General features: G+C 44.8%; 1 protein-coding gene across 3 annotated transcripts in view; it reads left to right on the top strand.

The window, feature by feature from the left end:
* Positions 1-2,704: 2,704 nt before the first annotated feature.
* KIAA1671 (KIAA1671 ortholog) overlaps positions 2,705-20,962 on the top strand; it is a 199,099-nt gene continuing 180,841 nt past the window's right edge. For 2 of the 3 annotated variants that reach the window (XM_077295550.1, XM_077295532.1), the window contains exon 1: positions 2,705-2,926. The gene's annotated coding sequence lies outside the window, so the exon portion shown is untranslated. Of the gene's footprint in view, positions 2,927-5,073; positions 5,192-20,962 lie in introns of those variants that run through there. The other variant, XM_077295541.1, reaches the window with a different exon arrangement.

The raw sequence follows: 20,962 nt of genomic DNA, 5'->3' as shown, positions 1-20,962 counted from the left end.
TCCTCCGATGCTGCTGTCGTGGAAGGTGACTAGAGGAAAACATAATGCCCTTTCCTCCACAGTACATGCACTCGTTCTCTTTATACCTTTTCTTTCTCTCTTGTACAGAAAGTTTGACCTGCTCAACTTGTATCGGTTCTATAGCAGGAGGAGTGGCTTGTGGCACCCAAGGGTATTGGAAGGCTGGAGCCAGCCTATGACATGAGAAGATACTTGAGCTTGAACCCGAGCTTGCTCATGGAAATGGAGATCAATCCTAATAGCCAGGTGTATAAGGGCATCCAGGGAGGATGGTATATCTATATCTGCCAATTCATCCTTAATACAACAAGGCAGACCCTGCCAGGTGGTCGTGGTCAAGGCTTCTTCATTCCAAGCCAGTTCCTTAGCCAAGGTATGTAAACGTAATGCATACTGAACCACTGTGCCAGTGCCTTGTTTTAGAGTCAAAAGAGAGGAGGTGACTGAGGAGGTGCTTGAAACCTTGAACACCGCTCGTAACTTCTCCAAGAACTTTCCTAAGTTGCGGTTCTCTGGAGCCCCAGCTCCCAAATGGGATTTGCCCAAGCCAGGGATTGTCCGAACAGCACAGAGACTATAAATGCAATCTTGGTTTGATCCTATGGAAAGAGATAGGCGTGGAGTGTGAACTGGATTTGGCATTGGTTTATAAAGCTGTCGCTCTCCTTGGGGTCTCCATCATAGTGGACAAAAGTGGAAGCAGAAGCTTAGCTGCTCAACCAGAAACTGGAGCCTAAGGGTATGTGTCCACGTTCAGGAAACGCTGCGTTTTTGACGCAGCGCTGAGCCGCAGCGTCCAGATGTTACAGCATAGTGGAGGGGATTTAATGAAATCCCGTCTCCACTGTGCATTAAAAAACGCATGCGTTTTTCCTGCAAAAACGCACATGCGTTGCATTTTTTCAGAACGCAGCATGTTGCTACAATGAGCAAAACACGCAGGAACACCACAGGTGACCTGCCAGTGACCTCAGGTGCATTTTTGGTCAGGATTTTACCTGCATAAAATCCTGACCAAAGCCTGAAGCAAAACTGAACGTGGACACATACCCTTAGGGTATGTGTCCACGTTCAGGATTGCATCAGGATTTGGTCAGGATTTTTCATCAGTATTTGTAAGCCAAAACCAGGAGTGGGTGATAAATGCAGAAGTGGTGCATATGTTTCTATTATACTTTTCCTCTAATTGTTCCACTCCTGGTTTTGGCTACAAATACTGATGAAAAATACTGACCAAATCCTGATGCAATCCTGAACGTGGACACATACCCTAAATGAACATGTTGCTTTTTTTTCCGCGATGTGATTTTTTCGTGGAAAAAAATGCAACATTTGCACAAAAAATGCGGAATACACTGTAAATAATAGGAGGCATATGTTAGCGTTTTTTTGCATTTTTATCACGTTTTTATAGCGAAAAAACGCGAAAAAAACGCGAAAAATACTGAACGTGTGCACATGGCCTCACACTAAACGACCCTGCAGCGATATCGACAACGATGCCGATCGCTGCAGCATCGCTGGAGAGCTGTCACACAGACAGCTCTCCAGCCACCAACGATGCCGAAGTCCCCGGGTAACCAGGGTAAACATCGGGTTGCTAAGCGCAGGGCCGCGCTTAGTAACCCGATGTTTACCCTGGTTACCAGTGTTAAATGTAAAAAAACAAACACTACATACTTACATTCGCATCCCCCGGCGTCCGCTTCCCTGCACTGTGTGAGCGCCGGCCCTAACAGCAGAGCGGTGACGTCACCGCTGTGCTTTGCTTTCCGGCCGGCGCTGACACACTCAGTGCAGGAAGCTCTGAACAGCAGCGCAGACGCCGGGGGACGTGACAGACATCAGAGGGTGAGTATGTACTGTTTTTTTTTTACTTTTACAATGGTAACCAGGGTAAATATCGGGTTACTAAGCGCGGCCCTGCACTTAGTAACCCGATATTTACCCTGGTTACCATTGTAAAACATTGCTGGCATCGTTGCTTTTGCTGTCAAACACGACGATACACGCCGATCTGACGACCAAATAAAGTTCTGAACTTTCAGCAACGACCAGCGATATCACAGCAGGATCCAGATCGCTGCTGCGTGTCAAACACAACGATATCGCTATCCAGGACGCTGCAACGTCACGGATCATTGTCGTTGTAAAGTCGCTTAGTGTGAAGGTACCTTAATACCGGCCAGGCCCGGGGAGCAGTTACACATACTGCTTTGGTGGAATATATTTAGTTACAATTTTCTGCAAAGTGTGTAGCCCCCCCCCCTAAAAAAACCAGAATCATCAAAAAGTGCACACTTTAATGCAGTATTGGCGCTGCATTTTTCTGGCCATTGCTTTTCTCATTGCTCGGACGGAGTCTCTGAGCTCACAGATTGGCTGCAGCGCTGGTGATATGACTGCTGATCTTTACCCCCTAGTGGTGGCAGCGAGCTCAGCAGCGGACAGTGCTGCGGTGGGGCTGCGGAAGTTTCGCTAGAACACCACAGACACACGCTCCCCAACCACAAGCCACTTCTGACAAACCGAAGCACAAGCACAACGGTACGGAGGAAGCCAGCACTGGGCGTGCAATGCGCTGCACAGCCAGCAGATGGCGATAGACGGCAGCGATACCCTGCTCCCTTATCTCCAGCCACAGGTTGCCATGCTAACAAAGCAGCTTCCAAGCATTGGCCCCGCCTACATGGCTGACAAACAAACTAGGTTGCACGGCCTTTGTCCCTGCTGGGGTTCCCTGTGGAAGGCACGGCACGGCAGGGGGCGTGGCCAGAGCTCTTTCGCAGCAGGTTGGGTTGGTCGGGTGGAGCTGCCTCTGTTAGGCAGGTGGAACATGGAGAAAGAGGAAGGAAGGCAGTGAGAGCGGACCCCGGGGAACAAAGGGGACGGGGCGGCCGGACAGGTAAGTGCTCCGGAACCGGGGCACGGGAAACTTTCCTGCGCCCACCCGCAGCTCACCATGACACGGGTAGCACTGCCACCACCGGGCACACACGGCTGCAGGATGCCAACTACTCCCCTAAGCTCAGAGCCGGGTCCAGACCACAGGAGGGGATGATCGCTTAACCCTGTAATGACTGTACTGTAGAAGGGATGAGTGGGGGCATGCTGGGAGTTGTGGTTAGTCCACAGGTGGCAGATCTCTGCTGTAGAGCCCAAACTTGCTCCATGGTGCCAGGGGTCCTGAGTGTGACCGGGGGGGTCCTGAGTGTGACCGGGGGGGTTCTGAGTGCAACTGGGGGGGTCCTGAGTGCGACTGGGGGGGTCCTGAGTGCGACTGGGGGGGTCCTGAGTGCGACTGGGGGGGTCCTGAGTGTGACTGGGGGGTTCCTGAGTGTGACTGGGGGGGGGGGGTCCTGAGTGCGACCGGGGGGTGGGGGGGTGTCCTGAGTGCGACCGGGGGGGTTCTGAGTGTGACCGGGGGGGGGGGTTTCTGAGTGTGACCGGGGGGGGGGGGGGGGGTTTCTGAGTGTGATCGGGGGGGGGGGGGGGTTTCTGAGTGTGACCGGGGGGGGGGGGGGGGGTTCTGAGTGTGACCGGGAGGGGGGGGGGGGGTTTCTGTGTGACCAGGGGGGGTTCTGAGTGTGACCGGAGGGGGGGGGGGGGTTCTGTGTGACCAGGGGGGGTTCTGAGTGTGACCGGAGGGGGGGGGGGGTTCTGAGTGCGACCGGGGGGGGGGGTTCTGTGTGACCAGGGGGGGTTCTGAGTGTGACCGGAGGGGGGGGGTTCTGAGTGTGACCGGGGGGGGGGGGGTTCTGTGTGACCAGGGGGGGTTCTGAGTGTGACCGGAGGGGGGGGGTTCTGAGTGTGACCAGAGGGTTCTGGGTGGGACGGGGGGCTCTGAGTGTGCCCGGGGCCGGCCATTTTCTGTATATTAGTGAGTTTTCTACCACATGCAATGTTACTGTTCTCAGATGTCAGCCAGTGCAGACTGACTGTGGTGGGCATTTAGGTTCTGTGTCTCCCGCTGCTCTGTGTCAGAGAAGCTCCAGGCAGATTTACATGCAGGTGTGTGATCCATGATGGCATATGTTTATTAGTTAAGGTGGCTGGCCCTTTAAGTGTGGAGTTTTGCTCTGGAGGTCCCGTAGTCAGACAGCTGCAGCGAGGTCCTATCCGGTAGAACTGCAGGAGGTCCCGGTGCTGTTACGTGGTCCGCCATCTGTGGGTATACGAGTGACTGCGCTGTACGTCGGCATGGTCTGTAATCAGACGCCAGCTCTCACTTTTCACATACCTTAGTGTCCACCAGATCACAGTGTCCCTGTGCGTGCACTGTGTGCGCCCCCTTTTGCCATCATACCTGCATATATCGTCTAGTATTATAGGGGAATTCCAGCACGTTCACACAGGAGACTAGTGGTGCCGATGACATTACAGCCTGCGCCTGATGGCCAGGTGTAGAACACACGTGCTATACTAATGAGTGTTGTGCGTGCGTTTCGCAGGTGTGTAACGTCAATGGCGCAGCTCACCTCCGATGTACAAGTGAATGGCGCACGAAGCCCCCTAGCAAACAAAATAATGTTCCAATCTGATCATAATACTGTTAACTTAGATTACTAAAGGGTTGGCTACCTGGTGATGGAGGGCTGGGAAGGCATTCATATATTAACGTCCCTGGTAGTATAGGGCAGTGAGGAAGTTAATAATCTCATCCCTGGTGGTCTAGGGCAGGGAAGGGGTTACTAATATTGTGTGACTTGGATGATACAGTGAAATCTGTGACAGATTGAAGGAAAGTAGTGTATATTTCTGTAGTAATTTTTGGGTCTATATTTCTTTCTGATGTGTAATCATTCTCCAGCGCTATCAGGCCACGTTCGCAGTCCATCTATCTGATGAAGGGGAATGTAGTATATTTTCGCATAGAATAGAAATGTCCCCGGTGCCGAGCTCTTTGCTGTGTAAGTGGCTGCTGTGTATCCTCTCTTTGTATCTCTCCTGTGTTTACAAACACCACCACCCTCTCTTCTTAGTGACTGTCTGATGTCCACGTTGTCAGTGTCAGTCCGGAGTCCTCATTTGTGGCCCTTCTTCCCTTATTAGGTTCTTTCAGTTGCAGTATTCCCATGTACAGTAATCTGAGTGGTATCCAAAGGTCAGTGCACTCCTACTGTGCCTATCCCGCATTCTGCAAATCCTGACTGGGAGAAGGAAAAATAAGGTAAACATACGCCCTCCCTGTGACACCCCTCGTATGGAAACATGGACCACTGGGAGAAATGAGAGCAGAACAGGGAAATTCCCATCCCTCCCCCTGCTGTGGAGGAACATGGACCCCACTGTTTATCTGGGAGGTGAAGCCTTCTTTGCAGCTGGAGGAGTCCTGGCGTATGAGGACTGAGCATTAGCAATAACAAACCTTTCCAGTGGAATTCACTTTCAGGTTGGATTTGTCCTGAGGGATTGTCATGTATGATCTGCGCAGTGCAATGATGTGTGGTGTAAGGCAGCAGTGATCAGACATGTGGGTCCGGGCTGGGGGGCTGCAGCATGATACGTGGACTAACCCCATGAGCTTCCTGCAGTCAGAAGTGGGGCTGGGTGGAGATTTCCTTATTATTTACTGACAAGCCGAAGCTGCGGATCTTTGTGCCGTGACCTTCATGTATGACGGGTGCCCGGTGAGGCCATGTCCCCACGTAGCGTAACCGCATCCTTTATTCCTGCTGCATCTTTCTGTGCTAGTGGCTGCACCAGCATTCACAATACTAATGCTATCTGTTGCGTTTGTATTACACTTAATGTGTTTTTGGTGCAGATTTGAAGCCAAGTTTTTAAAATGTGATTTTTAGTATAAAAAAGCTTTGATTCTTCACTTAAAAAATGTGTGTATTTTTCAGGGTCCCCATCAGAAATAAATGTACAAGAAACCACATAGCTTAAGGTTGTGGCTTGAATTGTAGAACGCAGCAAGTTTTCTGCCCAAAAAAACTCAGTTTTTACAGTTCATGTGAAGCTGAACGTTATCAGCTGAAAAATCGTGTGTGATACTCGTCTATTTAAAGGAGTTATCCAGGACTTTAACCTATTATTTCTATGGGCTAGGCATTTGTCGGTCTGTATTTGCTAACTTCCCTGTGACAATCTCATCCTTGGTTGCAGACCAGTCTCGGACCACTCCGGCCATTGATTCTCCCACTTCCTGTGACGTCACATCGACAGTACAGTTCCTTCTCTTCTTTACTCTGTTGACAGAGCAAAGCAGAAGAAAAGGGAACTGCTCTGTCGATATGACAACACAGAAAGTGATAGAATCACTATCAGGAGTGGTCCGTGAATGCTCTGATCTGGGAGAGATCCCCACAGGTCAGCGTACGCAGGTAGTTAGCAACTACTTGCCGATAAACGCTTCCATAGAAAATAAAAATTAAGTAATCCCTTTAAGTGTCTTTTAGTTGCTGAAGTGATGAAATATGCAACAATTCCACAACCAATTTGTATTAGAAACCATATGTAACATGTACGTGTTTTGCTTTTTTGGGGGCGAGGGGTGCGGCAGAGGGCAGATGCAGGTTGACTCCCTGTCTACAAATCCATAGTCGAAAATGATGGCTCACATAAATGTAAATCTACGGCTTTATAACCTGATTTCTTCTTGTTCTCTGTGCCAGAAGCTCTAGGTACACTGCCCACAAAACACCTCCCCGTTAAATGGTAAATGCGTTGTTGGGTTTCAGTGACGTCACTTATTGCGCCCATAATACCGCAGCAGGTAGACATGCGCTCCACTACAACTGTTTCTATGGCATCCTCTAGTTGTTTGCACCCCTTAGTAGGACTCGCTGGACGTAGCGTCTCCCAGATCTGTGTGATGTGGCAGTGCCTGGAGATGATACCATGGAAAGCACCTGTATCTTTACCTTTCCGTGTTATTGATCGCTCATTCACGGTAATTGTACAGTGTAAATGGACCTGGACTGAGTTGCTTGCTTTATTGTTTGCCTCTGCTTTGATACTCGTGATGAATCTTCAGCGTCACGTTCCCCAGGCTCCATTCCTCGAAACGAAGAACTAAACAGTGAAGTCTCATTGCGGTCTGTGTTTGATCACCGCTCACTATCACAATACCTCGTGTTTTATTTTTATGCCTGGATGTTTAAGAAAGCCGACATTGGAGAATTCATTGTTCTGTGTATTTCAGTAATGACTTTTGTTCTGATCATAATAGGCTGGATTGTCTCTGCCATTGCCTTTTATAGCAGTCATCCAAGACTTCAGGCACAGGACTGTTCAGCATGGGTTTTATGCTACAGGAATGAACACGATGCTTCCACAATGGCAGCTATGTGCACAGAGGAGTTGTTAAATATGTCGCTGAAAATACGCTGTCCAGATATTATTCGTGCCCCGTCCTTCCACTTGCTGAGTAAAGGTGGTCGTGTTATAGCTGGACGGTACCTGGAGGATTCGGTTACATACAGTCAGTACTAGTACACCCTGCAGATCTTTTACCGCCTATGCATATTGAGAGTTGTAGTTGGCCTCTGTTATTTTTTATTTTCTTTCTTTTAGTATATATAGGTTTTATAGCCTTTAACATGTTTGTCTGTAATTTTCTTTCTAATCTCGTGAGACAACCCTCTCCTTAGCTTTCTTTTGTCCTTGTTCGGTGTGGTACACACCATGATGCCAAACAGCACAGTGACTACTTTTCACCCTCTAAATAGGCCGACTGACAGATTACAAGTTTTGAAGACCGCTGTTAAACTAAGGTGTGTCCTATAGTTAGCATAACATGTCCCTGTGGTCAAATTATTTTCAATCTTTTCCAGGGGTACCATCGGTTTTGTCCGGCGATTCTCATTAGTTTTTTTTTTTTATATACCGTATATTTTTCTGTTGAGCCTCAAATCAAAAGTAATGTCTGATTATTTTTCTTTTTTATTAGTTGATATTCATTAAATTAAAAGGAAAATTACTTAAGTCAGTTTCAAGTCATTTCATCATTGTGGGCTTTTCTTACTTTAATAGAAGGGAACCAACAATTCTGTCCCCATGTGGGTTTTGTATGAGATATGTTTGAAATATGTATATATTTTAAGGAATGTGCACAGTCAGAGAATTTTTGGCTCCAAGAGGCTTTGTGCAATATCAGTTCTCGGGGTGCACCGCTAACAAGGCCTCCCTACTTTTTGCCCTCCAGTGGGTGGTGCACTTCTGCTGACTAGCAGTTGGGGTAGGTGGGATGGTTGATCTCCATGCTCCCCATGCTGCTAACATGTTGGCAGAGGCAGCTATGGAGGAGGGTAGGGGCACTGAAGCTCGATTCAGGCTATCTTCATATTGTTTTTTTAGGTTACGGTCAGTGGCTCGGTCTGAAACCATGGATGTTTGCACTGACAGGACCAGTAAGACCACATGCACACGTATTTGGTGAGTTTTTTTACCTCAGTGTTTGTTCCACTCCTGGCTTTGGTTACAATCAGAGGAAAAGTATATTAGAAACACAAGCACCGCTTCTGTATATATATATATATTTTTTACCAACTCCTGGTTTTGGCTTACATATACTGAGGTAAAAAACGTACCAAATACTCAACATGTGAACGTGGCCTAAGGCCGGCCTCACACTTGGCGTAAGACAATACGCCACGTATTATACGTCCGTACTACGGCCGTAATACGGAGAAATGTTCCCAAAATATTGATCCGTAGTCAGGGTGTGTCAGCGTATTTTGCGCATGGCATCCTCCGTATTTAATCCGTATGGCATCCGTACTGCGAGATTTTCGCCCAGGCTTGCAAAACCGACATCTAATGGATTTATGTGCTCAAATGTTCGGGAAAACATATATACAGTATATATATATATGTGTATATGTGTCATTGAGACACATATATATATATTCTGTATTTAGATTTCATTCAGCGCGATATCTGTGAACAGCCGGTAATTCAATTGCCGGCTTTTCATTTCTCCTGCACAAACCCGACAGGATATGAGACATGGTTTACATACAGTAAACCATCTCATATCCCCTTTTTTTTTTGCATATTCCACACTACTAATGTTAGTAGTGTGTATGTGCAAAATTTCAGCGCTGTAGCTGCTGAAATAAAGGGTTAAATTGCGGAAAAAACTGGCGTGGGCTCCCGCGCAACTTTCTCCGCCAGAATGGTAAAGCCAGTGACTGAGGGCAGATATTAATAGCCAGGAGAGGGTCCATGGTTATTGGCCCCCCCGTGGCTAAAAACATCTGCCCCCAGCCACCCCAGAAAAGGCACATCTGGAAGATGCGCCTATTCTGGCACTTGGCCACTCTCTTCCCACTCCCTGTAGTGGTGGGATATGGGGTAATGAAGGGTTAATGCCACCTTGCTATTGGAAGGTGACATTAAGCCAGATTAATAATGGAGAGGTGTCAATTATGACACCTATCCATTATTAATCCAATTGTTGGAAAGGGTTAAAAAACACACACACACATGATTTAAAAGTAGTTTAATGAAATAAACACAGCGGTTGTTGTAATAATTTATTGTTCTCTCAATCCATCAGGAACGCCCTCGCTTGGAAAAATAATAAACGCACAAGATACATACCTTCTGGTGAACCGTCTCGTCCAACGAAGTAATCCATCTGAAGGGGTTAACTAATATTACAGGCAGGAGCCCTGCTAAATGCAGCGGTGCTCATGCTTGTAATTCCCCGGCGAATGAATGAAATGTAGGTCATTGACCTACATTTCCTTCAGTCGCGGTGATGCGCCCCCTGGTGGATGTCCTCATATGACCTGGAGCGTGGGAAAAAGTTCCCAGGCTGCAGTTCATGAGAACATCCACCAGAGGGCGCCTCACCGCGACTCAATGTAAGTACAGATCCTGCTTTCCTTTCAGCACCCGGGGATTACAGGTACGAGCGAGTGGTTTATCGCAGCTCGTGCCTGTAATATTAGTTAACCCCTTCAGATGGATTACCTCGTGGGACGTGACGGTTCACCAGAAGGTATGTATCTTGTGCGTTTATTATTTTTCCAAGCGAGGGTGTTCCTGATGGATTGAGAGAACAATAAATTATTACAACAACCGCTGTTTATTTCATTAAACTACTTTTAAATCATGTATGTGTGTGTGTTTTAACCCTTTCCAACAATTGGATTAATAATGGATAGGTGTCATAATTGACGCCTCTCCATTATTAATCTGGCTTAATGTCACCTTCCAATAGCAAGGTGGCATTAACCCTTCATTACCCCATATCCCACCGCTACAGGGAGTGGGAAGAGAGTGGCCAAGTGCCAGAATAGGCGCATCTTCCAGATGTGCCTTTTCTGGGGTGGCTGGGGGCAGATGTTTTTAGCCACGGGGGGGCCAATAACCATGGACCCTCTCTAGGCTATTAATATCTGCCCTCAGTCACTGGCTTTACCATTCTGGCGGAGAAAATTGCGCGGGAGCCCACGCCAATTTTTTCCGCAATTTTACCCTTTATTTCAGCAGCTACAGCGCTGAAATTTTGCACATACACACTACTAACATTAGTAGTGTGGAATATGCAAAAAAAAAGGGGATATGAGATGGTTTACTGTATGTAACCATGTCTCATATCATGTCGGGTTTGTGCAGGAGAAATGAAAAGCCGGCAATTGAATTACCGACTTTTCACTAACACCGCTGCTTATTTCTCGCAAGTCACACTGCAGGTCCGTGTGGAATCCGTATTTTTCTCGCCCCCATAGACTTTCATTAGCGATTTTTTTTGCGCAATACGCTGACAAACGCAGCATGCTGCGATTTTGTACGGCCGTAGAACGCCGTATAATACTGAACCGTAATATACAGCTAATAGGAGCAGCCCCATTGAGAATAATTGTGCCGTTTATTTTGCGAGTTTTACGGACGTAATTTCTGCGCTCTTACGTCCGTAAAACTCGCTAGTGTGAGGCCGGCCTTACTGTTATGATGCAGATGGTGTCACTGTGTTCTTTGTTGGTCATCATTTTCAGCATGATTGACCTATTGGAGGCCCTTCTCAATTAGGTGGATACAGATGAACATAATGTCTGACAAAGAGCACGCTAACTCCGCTTGCATCACTAAAATCAATCGGCCCGTTAGTGCAAACATACAAATCCCTTTTTCCAAGGCTTCAGACGTAAGCCCTGGATGAGTCACTGATGGAGATGAGCAAATCCGTACTTTAAAGTTTGGCGTGTGTACGGGACAGTTACTGTTTGGTGATAAATGCTGAACACAGACTTCAAGAGAGAGAGAATTTTGCAGCTCAAAAGACCAGGTCCCTATTGTTTTCAGTGGGGTTCTGGTTGAAGGTCAGGTATCAGAACCCAAACTTTCACACGTCCGCTCATCCCTAGTGACTGATTGTAGGCTAAAACCATGGCTGTTGAGTCAGTAAGCCGCAAACCTCCAACTCCACAGCACTGGTCACTACTGAGCATGTGCATAAAGTGCAGCACAGATTCATCTCCGCTAAAAGCCGAGATCCTTAGATCAGGAACAGAACAGACATTTATAGGACATTTCATAACTTTCCCAAATTCTTCTGAAAACATTTACAGCACATCCTGCATTGTACTACTGGACCCAATTTATTATGTTTTTAGGAGTCTGTCCATTTTATTCCAACTCCACCACAGCCCTGACTGAAACACAATATGAACATAGCTGCTCACAGGATATGTAGCAGAGAGATTGCAAGCACTGTGTGCTTCTTGCCTAGGAGGCTGGCCACCACTCATTAGACTGCAGAGGTGGTCAGTACAGTAACCTAGGTAACCAGGAGTAAATAAGAATTAAAAATCCATCCATTGTTGAGAATAGTGGATTTTTAAAAAGAGTAAAAAGCAAAGTTGATTGTTTTTGCAAGCATTTTTAAAGTTTTTAATTTTTTTTTACAGTTATTAACTCTAACCGTTGTTACCTATACCTTTCATTTTTTTTTTAAAGGCAAAACAGGGTCAGTTGGAAGTTCTAGATTAGGCATCATCATGTTTACTGGGAGGATCCTAGCTAGAGAGCATATGGCTGATGTGATTCCATGCTGCTGGGTGTCCATTACTTTGCCTGGAAGGCTTTTCCTGGGTAGTGATTTCTCATTCCCATCTGCTGTGTCCTATTTGTGCCAGACAAGCCCTGTCAGTTGGGTGGGCCGGGCCCATGGGTATACGCCTCAGGATCATACACTGGCCATCTGGCCTTTACTGATCCTTTCACCCCCAGATCTCTACTGCCATTCATTTCAGTTTTCAGTGCTATTTTCTTACCCCAGGGAATATGTAAGGGAGTGTGTAGTGTAGGAGTGGTCCGCTGTGTGGTGAGGCGTTTTGTTGTAGTGTTATTCACATGATCATACAGCATCACGATGTCTGTAATGGGGTTATATGTCCGCGGTCTTGTGGTAGAGCTATGCACATGGTAATGTCACATGCACAAGGGAGTGTATTTTTTTTTATATAGCCAAATATCCACATTTAAAGAAAGGGATACTGTCTTGCTTCACAGAAGGGCCTTATTAACTCCTTAAATCCCATCACTTAACCTTACTTGTTCTCTCTTCCTGTCACTTTCTAGCTCTTACTCTATACAGCCATGTTTTTCATGTCTGGCACTGATGAAGAAGTCGGGAACAGCGGTATGCATAGCTGGGAAATTTGTAGCATGTCTCCTCACAGTGTCCCCAAATAAGGAATAAATCCAATTGTATTTTTGGATATTTGACAGAAGAGATGACAGGAAAATCTGCCTTCTGTTTAGTGGGGAAATGTTGTACTGCAATGGATAGTAGTAAAAAAATGACTTTGGAAAGCAGATGGAAGTGTGTAAGAAATTAAAGCTCACGCCATGAGATGTGGACTATGGCATGACTGCGCATTATGCAGGATTGTACGTGGGGTTTTACATTTTCTTTTGCATTTTTGTTGTTGTAACCACCTGCATTACTGTGTTTAGTCCACTGGGATAATTTTATCCTCGCACAACCGTATATTCTCTCATACGAGAGAATCGGACCGGGTGGGGTGTGTATGATCAGGGTTTCTTGGATGAGAAGATGAGGAAAAAAAAAATCTCCATTTTCTGCATTCTATCCATCCATTAACATTTAACAGCACTCAGATGCCATTTGAGTGCAGTCAGATTTTTTTCTTTTTCCATCGCTCATTGACTTGTATGGCCGAGTGCAATCTGAATATTGGATTCAACTCAGACATGCCGCCATTTTTTTTTCATCGGACCGGCTAGGTCAGAGGCAAAAATCAAATGTGCATGGCCCCATAGAATAGCATTGGTCCAAAGCATGATCCGATGTTTAGTCAGATCACACTCAGACCGAAAATACTGTCATGTGCACAAGACCTAAGGTCTCATTCAGGCGTCCATGTTGCACATATGTGTTGTATCTTTTTTTTTTTTTCCTTAAGGAATCAGCACTTATCAGTTATAATCTATGGTGCTATTCACATGTCTGTGCTTTTCACGGACCGTGTGTTATGCAAAACACACATAGACATGCCTTTTTTTTCCAGGAGCACGGATGACAAAGGTCAACACACATTTATGGGTCTGTGAAAAACACATACAGCATCCGAGTGTATAACACTGCAAAGTATAGGACAATCTGACGACATCATTACAATTTATTCACGTACGTGTTTAACCACAGACATGTGAATGAGGCCTAAGAGCGGGTTTGGTTCACCCTGTACACTCAAGTTGAGCCTTTTTAGCCCACCTCAACGTAAAAGCATGTCAATTCAAAGATTGTATGGCACTTTTTACAGGCCTTTTTTATTTAATTTGATATATTTTTAACATTTCTGTCATTTTCAAAGTTTTACAAGAAAGCCTGTTTTGGGAGGAAAAAATGTTACAAACCTAAGTGCTTTCTAGACTTTTTAACGTTTCATTCTGGACTTTAATTTATCATTTAGATGAAATGTTTGACTTTTTTAGCAGTGTGAAAATACCAAATGTTTGCAATGTGAGTGGAGGACAGGGGAACAAACATGAGAATATCATGTTGTGCAAAAAAATAAATTGCGGTACTTTTATCTGCTCCCACTTCCTGGACCACGCGATCACTTCATTCATTCTCTGAACACTAATTTCACTATCTTCCTGAAGGCAGTGTCATAACTGTCAGATGTCCTTGAGCAAAAACATCCTCTAAGGAGTCCTCCACCGATCACTCTGATACTTGAAAGCAATGACAGTCTGTCTTCTGTAGTCAAATCAGTGGAAATATATCAGTGAGGTTGTAGAGAGGTAAACGGAAAGAGCAGCATGCAAGCATATTCCTAAGGGTTATCTTCCTCCGCACTCCAGTGGGAACATACATGTGCTTCTCACTAAATTAGAATATCATCAATTCATTTCAGTTCTAAAATACAAAAAGTGAAACTCATATAGTCATTACAAACATTCTGTTAATGTTATTATTACTTTTATTTATTTATATAGCACCATTAATTCCATGGTGCTGTGCATGAGAAAGGGGTTACATACAAATATCACTTACAGTAAACAAAACTAACAATGACAGACTGATACAGAGGGAAGAGGACCCTGCCCAGGCGGGCTTACATTCTACAGGATTAAGGAATGATGATTAATGTTGATGATTATGGCTTACAGTCAATGAACACCCAAAAGTCATTATCTCAGTAAATTAGAATACTTTATAACATCAGCTTGAAAAATGATTTTAAAATCCAAAAATGTTGGTTTACTAAAATGTATGTCTAGTAAATGAACTACTCCTTTGGCATCAATTACTGCATTAATGCGGAGTGGCATGGAGGCGATTAGCCTGTGGTACTGCTGAGGTGTTATGGAAGCCCAGGTTGCTTTGATAGCAGCCTTCAGCTTGTCTGCCTTGTTTGGTCTGGCGTCTCATCTTCCTCTTGACAATACCCCATAGATTCTCTATGGGGTTAAGGTCAGGTGAGTTTGCTGGCCAGTCAAGCACAGTGATACTGTTGTTTTTAAACCAGGTATTGGTACTTTTGGCAGTGTGGACAGGTGCCAAGTCCTGCTGGAGAATGAAATTTCCATCTCCAAAAAGCTTGTGGTCAGAGGGAAGCATGAAGTGCTCTAAAATTTCCTGGTAGACGGCCGTGCTTTTGGTCTTGATGGACCTACACCAGCAGATGACATGGCTGCCTAAACCATCACTGATTGTGGAAACTTCACACAAGACCTCAAGCAGCTTGGATTGTGTGCCTCTCCACTCTTCCTCCAGACTCTGGGACCTTGATTTCCAAATGAAATGCAAAATTTACTTTCATCTGAAAACAACACCTTCAACCACTGAGCAACAGTCCAGTTCTTATTCTCCTTGGCCCAGGTAAGACGCTTCTGGCATTGTCTATTGGTCATGAGTGGCTTGACACAAGGAATGCGACACTTGTAGGCCATGTCCTGGCTACATCTGTGTGTGGTGGCTCTTGAAGCAATGACTCCAGCAGCAGTCCGCTCCTTGTGAATCTCCCCCAAATTTTTGAACTGCCTTTTCTTAACAATCCTTTCAAGGCTGCAATTATCCCGGTTGCTTGTGCACACTTTTTCCTCCCACTCAACTTTCCATTAATATGTTTGGATACAGCACTCTGTGAGCAGACAGCTTCTTTAGCAATAACCTTTTGTGGCTTACCCTCCTTGTGGAGTGTGTCAATGACTGCCTTCTGGCCATCTGTCAAGTCAGTAGTCTTCCCCATGATTGTGGAGCCTACTGAAACAGACTAAGGGACCATTTTAAATACTTAGGAAGCCTTTGCGGGTGTTTTTGTTAATTATTTTAATTTACCGAGATAATGACTTTTGGGTTTTCATTGGCTGTAAGCCATAATCATCAACATTAACAGAAATAAACACTCGAAATAGATCACTCTGTAATGACTCCATATAATATGAATTTCACTTTTTTGTATTGAAGAACTGAAAGAAATTAACTTTGGGATGATATTCTAATTTTGTGAGAGGCAGCTGTATGTATATGTATATATGTGTGTGTATATATATATATATATATATAGATATAGATATAGAGAGAGAGAGAGAGAGATACATAGTCCCATTCTTTTGATAATGTACATGTGACTTGAAATCAATTTTTATTAAAGCTCATAAATAGAAATGTTAAACACATTGCTCATGGCTATTAAGAAATGTACACTTTGAAGAAAAAATCCAGAGTCCCATTGGCCGTGGTTTTAGTTTGAGCCCATGTTGTATCCTTTAGCAGCCGGTTTGTTTTAGTTCTGTTCTGTTGCTATATTGGATGTACTTGAGCAGAACAATTGGAGTACGGTCCTGACCTCCTAGTCCCTCTCCAGCATGGAGGACACACACCCTCTCTTGAAGGCTAGGCGATATTCAGCTTTCTATATAATTGCTCTGCATTGCTTCATCCTGAAATGCCATTGATGACATTAGTGGTAGCTAAGGAGGTTGCAAAACACATTTTTGTTGTCATTTCTTGCTAATCCAACCAGCTCAAACTGGTCCTTTACATTTATTCTTCTGCAGATGGGTGTGAGTGGAAATAACTTAATACTGACTTTAATGTCCCCAAGGCTAAAAAGTATTGGTTGCCACATGGACCTGTCAGAAGCCTGACTCGGTGGAACTGACCTGTTCATGCAAGTCAGAGCTGTGTGTGAGGCTGTAAGATTTATGTTGTATTTTGATTATAACTTTATCCCAGCAGTGCATTATTCACCAGTCACTTAGGCCCACATTATATGTTGTGGAAGGATATTGGACAGCTGCTGTCTACATTTGTGCAGGTTAAAGGTCGCAGCATGAAAGTTAAAGTAGATTTATGTCTTATGAAGTTGTCATGATACAGTGGGGAAAATAAGTATGATACGCTGCCGATTTTGCAAGTTTTCCTACCTACAAAGAATGGAGAGGTCTGTAATATTTATTGTAGGTACACTTCAACTGTGAGAGACGAATATTAAAAAAATCCAGCCAATCACAGTGTATGATTTTTACATAATTAATTTGCATTTTTTTGCATGAAATAAGTATTTGATACAATAGAAAAACAGAACTTAATGTTTGGTACAGAAACCTTTGCTTGCAATTATGCAGGTTAATTGTTTCCTGTAGTTCTTGACCAAGTTTGCACACACTGCAGCAGGGATTTTGGCCCCTCCTCCATACAGATCTCCAGATCTTTCAGGTTTCTGGGCTGTCGCTGGGCAACATTGCACTTTAGCTACCCCCAAAGATTTTCTATTGGTTCAGGTCCGGAGACTGGCTAGGCCACTCCAAGACTTTGAAATGCTTCTTATGGAGCCACTCCTTAGTTGCCCTGGCTGTGTGTTTCGGGTGATTGTCATGCTAGAACATCCAGCCACGACCCATCTTCAATGCTTTTTGAGGGAAGGAGGTTGTTGGCCAAAATCTTGCAATACATGACCCCATCCATCCTCCCTTCAATACGGTGCAGTCATCCTGTCCCCTTTGCAGAAAAGCAGCTCCAAATTATGTTTCCCTCACCGTGCGTCATGGTTGGGACGGTGTTCTTGGGGTTGTACTCATCCTTCTCTCCAAACACGGTGAGTGGAGTTGATACCAAAAAGTTAAATTTTGGTCTCGTCTGGCCACATGACCTTCTCCCATTCCTCATCTGGATCATCCAGATGGTCATTGGCGAACTTCAAACGGGCCTGGACATGTGCTGGCGTGAATAGAGGACCTTGTGTGGCCTGCAGGATATTAATCCATGATGGCTTAGTGTGTTACGAATGGTAATGTTTAAGACTGTGATCCCAGGTCTCACCAGGTCATTAACCATGTCCTCCTGTGTAGTTCTTGGGTGACAGCCATCTTGTGTTTTTTTTCCATTTTCTAATAATTGTGCCCACAGTTGTTGCCTTCTCATCAAGCCTATTGTCCTGTAGCCCATCCTGGCTTTGTGCAGGTCTATAATTTTGTCCCTGGTGTTCTTAGCTGTTTTGTCTTGGCCATGGTGAAGAGGTTGGAGTGTTCTTAGCTGTTTTGTCTTGGCCATGGTGAAGAGGTTGGAGTGTGATTGATTTGTGTGTGTGGACAGGTGTCTTTTATATAGGTAACGAGTTCAAACAGGTGCAAAATAATACAGGTAATGAGTGCAGAGTAGGGCAGCTTCTTAAAGAAAAATTAACAGGTCTATGAGAGCCAGAATTCTTGCTGGTTAGTAGGTGATCAAATTCTTATTTCACACAATAAAATTCAATGTAATTATTTAAAAATCATACGATGTGATTTTCTGGTTTTATTTTTAGATTCAGTCTCGCAATTGAAGTGTACCTATGATAACAATTACAGATCTCTCTGTTCTTTCTAGGTGGGAAACTTTTAACTGCACACATTTTTATTTTTTTATAGCATGTTCACTTTTTCTTCTTCAGATGTATTTTGAATTCCATTAAAGGGAACCTGTCACCCCCAAAATCGTTTGAGCTGCAGCCACTGGCATCAGGGGCTTATCTACAGCATTCTGTAATGCTGTAGATAAGCCCCGATGTATCCTGAAAGATGAGAAATAAAGGTTATATTATGCTCACCCAGGGGCGGTCCCGCTGCGGTCCGGTCTGATGGGCGTCGCGGTCCGGCGCCTCCTATCTTCATCAGATGACGTCCTCTTCTTGTCTTCTTGCCGCGGCTCCTGCGCAGGTGTACTTTGCCTTATTGAGGGCAGAGCAAAGTACTGCAGTGCGCAGGCGCCTGGAAAGGTCAGAGAGGCCCAGCGCCTGGCCACTGCAGTACTTTGCTCTGCCCTCAACAGGCCAGACAAAGTACACATGCGCCGGAGCCGCAGCGTGAAGACCAGAAGAGGACGTCATCTGATGAAGATGGGAGGCCCCGGGCTGGACCGCGACACCCATCGGACCTTGACAGCCCCTGGGTGAGTATAATCTAACCTCTTTTTCTCATCTTTCAGGATACATCGGGGGCTTATCTACAGCATTACAGAATGCTGTAGATAAGCCCCTGATAGTGGTGGGCTTAGCTCTACTTTGATTTTGGGGGTGACAGGTTCCCTTTAACTTCCATGTAGAGAAAATCCTTTTATCATCATAGTCACTGTCATTACCTTATATTTCTAAGGATAGAGTCAGAAACGTGCATGATTTTTCTTCTATGGTGGTGGAATGATTTTTTCTACGTGGATTTTAATATGTGCTTTTAAAAGATAGTTTTGCTGGAATGTCGCTTTATTTTGAATGCCACTAATAAATCAGAAGCCCCTTGCGTTTTTTTTTTAAATTCTATAATAAAAGAAGTCATGGGGGTTGGGGGAGCTGTGGAGTCAGTAAACCAAAACCTCCAACTCCTCAATTTCCCTACTCCCGACTCCACAGCACTGGTCACTACTGAGCATGTACATAAAGTGCAGCACAGATTAATCTCCACAGCACTGGTCACTACTCAGCATGTACATAAAGTGCAGCACAGATTCATCTCGACTAAAAGCCGAGATCTTTAGATCAGGAACAGAACAGACATTTATAGGACATTTCATAACTTTCCCAAATTCTCCTGAAAACATTTACAGCACATCCTGCATTGTACTACTGGACCCAATGTATTATATATTGTCAGAGTTGCTCCATTTTATACCGACTGCACCAAAGTGGACACCAACTCTACTACTCCGACTCTACAGACCTGGTTTATTGATGCTTTCTTGTCTCTTATTCTTTACTGTAATCTGATTTTCATTGGGTTGACTTGTTCTGCTGCTGTTTTATGGTCAGATTGTGTCTACAGACCTGCATGGTGTTAATAATTATAATTTTTATTTGTATAGCACCTGCATATTCCGCAGCACTTTACAATTAAGTATGGTATATACTACGTGGGCTGTGCAATATACTACGTGGGCTGTGCAATATACTACGTGGCTGGGCAATATACTACGTGGACATGCATATTCTAGAATACCCGATGCGTTAGAATCGGGCCACCATCTAGTCAGTTATAATTGTTCTGTGAAAGTTTTTGTCAAAAATAATATTGCCCGAAATTAAAGCAAAAATAAAAACACTTATCGATCTCTACCGCAATCTGCGACTTTCTCTGGCCTTCTAACGGTGAGATACCGATATTCCGCATAATATGGCATGAACCACTTTTCAACTGACACCTGACCCCAAAAATCCAACATATGCGCTAGACGTGACGTAAAGTGAGCCTGACGCCATGGCCAAATGTAAGCCTCTTTAGTTCTTTCTCCGGTCACCATATATCTTCTGCTGAGTACAAGATAACGTTCCCAAACAGTTGATGACTTGGGTATAGATGGTCTGTGGTTTCAGATGCACTCTCTGAATCCAGAGTCAGGTATGTTCCCTATGTAGTACTTATTCAATTCACGTAGCATGGTAGTGAAAATGGTGGTTCTTTCCTGGTAGGCAGCATAGGAACATCATCAACCAATCAGCAGACGCTCACACAAGCAAAGACATACATTACACTGTTGGCTGTGACAGGCTGGCTCATTAGTATGCTGAGGATCAATGCTCTTCCAAGGTCTGGAGGTAAGCTCTTGCTGTACGAACACCATAGACTCTCAAGCATTTGTTTCATATCCCTCTTCACGCCTGATGATTCACATCTGCAAACTACTATGGAGTCAGCTCCGCATCATTTATCTTGCATGCCTGGATACATTTATAAAAGTAAGCTTGGGGTGAAAACTAGAGTGCAGAAAATCCTTAAATTGCCCCTAGCAAGAGTTCAGGTGGCTCCTGACTTTAGAAACTTTCATGGTTGTGTAGCACTTCTTGCCACAAGCTTCATGAGACCAGACCACCTTTTTTCCATTACTCCATGGTCCAGTTCTGATGGTCATGTGCCCCTTGTAAGTGTTTTGGCAAAATGGGCACTCTTACCATTATGCGATTCTGTGTCTGACATCTTCTTTTTATCATAGGCAGCATTAACTTTTTCTACAATTACTGTGGAGACACGGGGGTCG

Source organism: Ranitomeya variabilis, chromosome 1 (genome assembly GCF_051348905.1).
Source record: "Ranitomeya variabilis isolate aRanVar5 chromosome 1, aRanVar5.hap1, whole genome shotgun sequence".
NCBI lineage: Eukaryota > Metazoa > Chordata > Amphibia > Anura > Dendrobatidae > Ranitomeya > Ranitomeya variabilis.
Note: the sequence above shows the minus strand (reverse complement) of the source record. Positions and strands in the feature narration are given on the sequence as shown.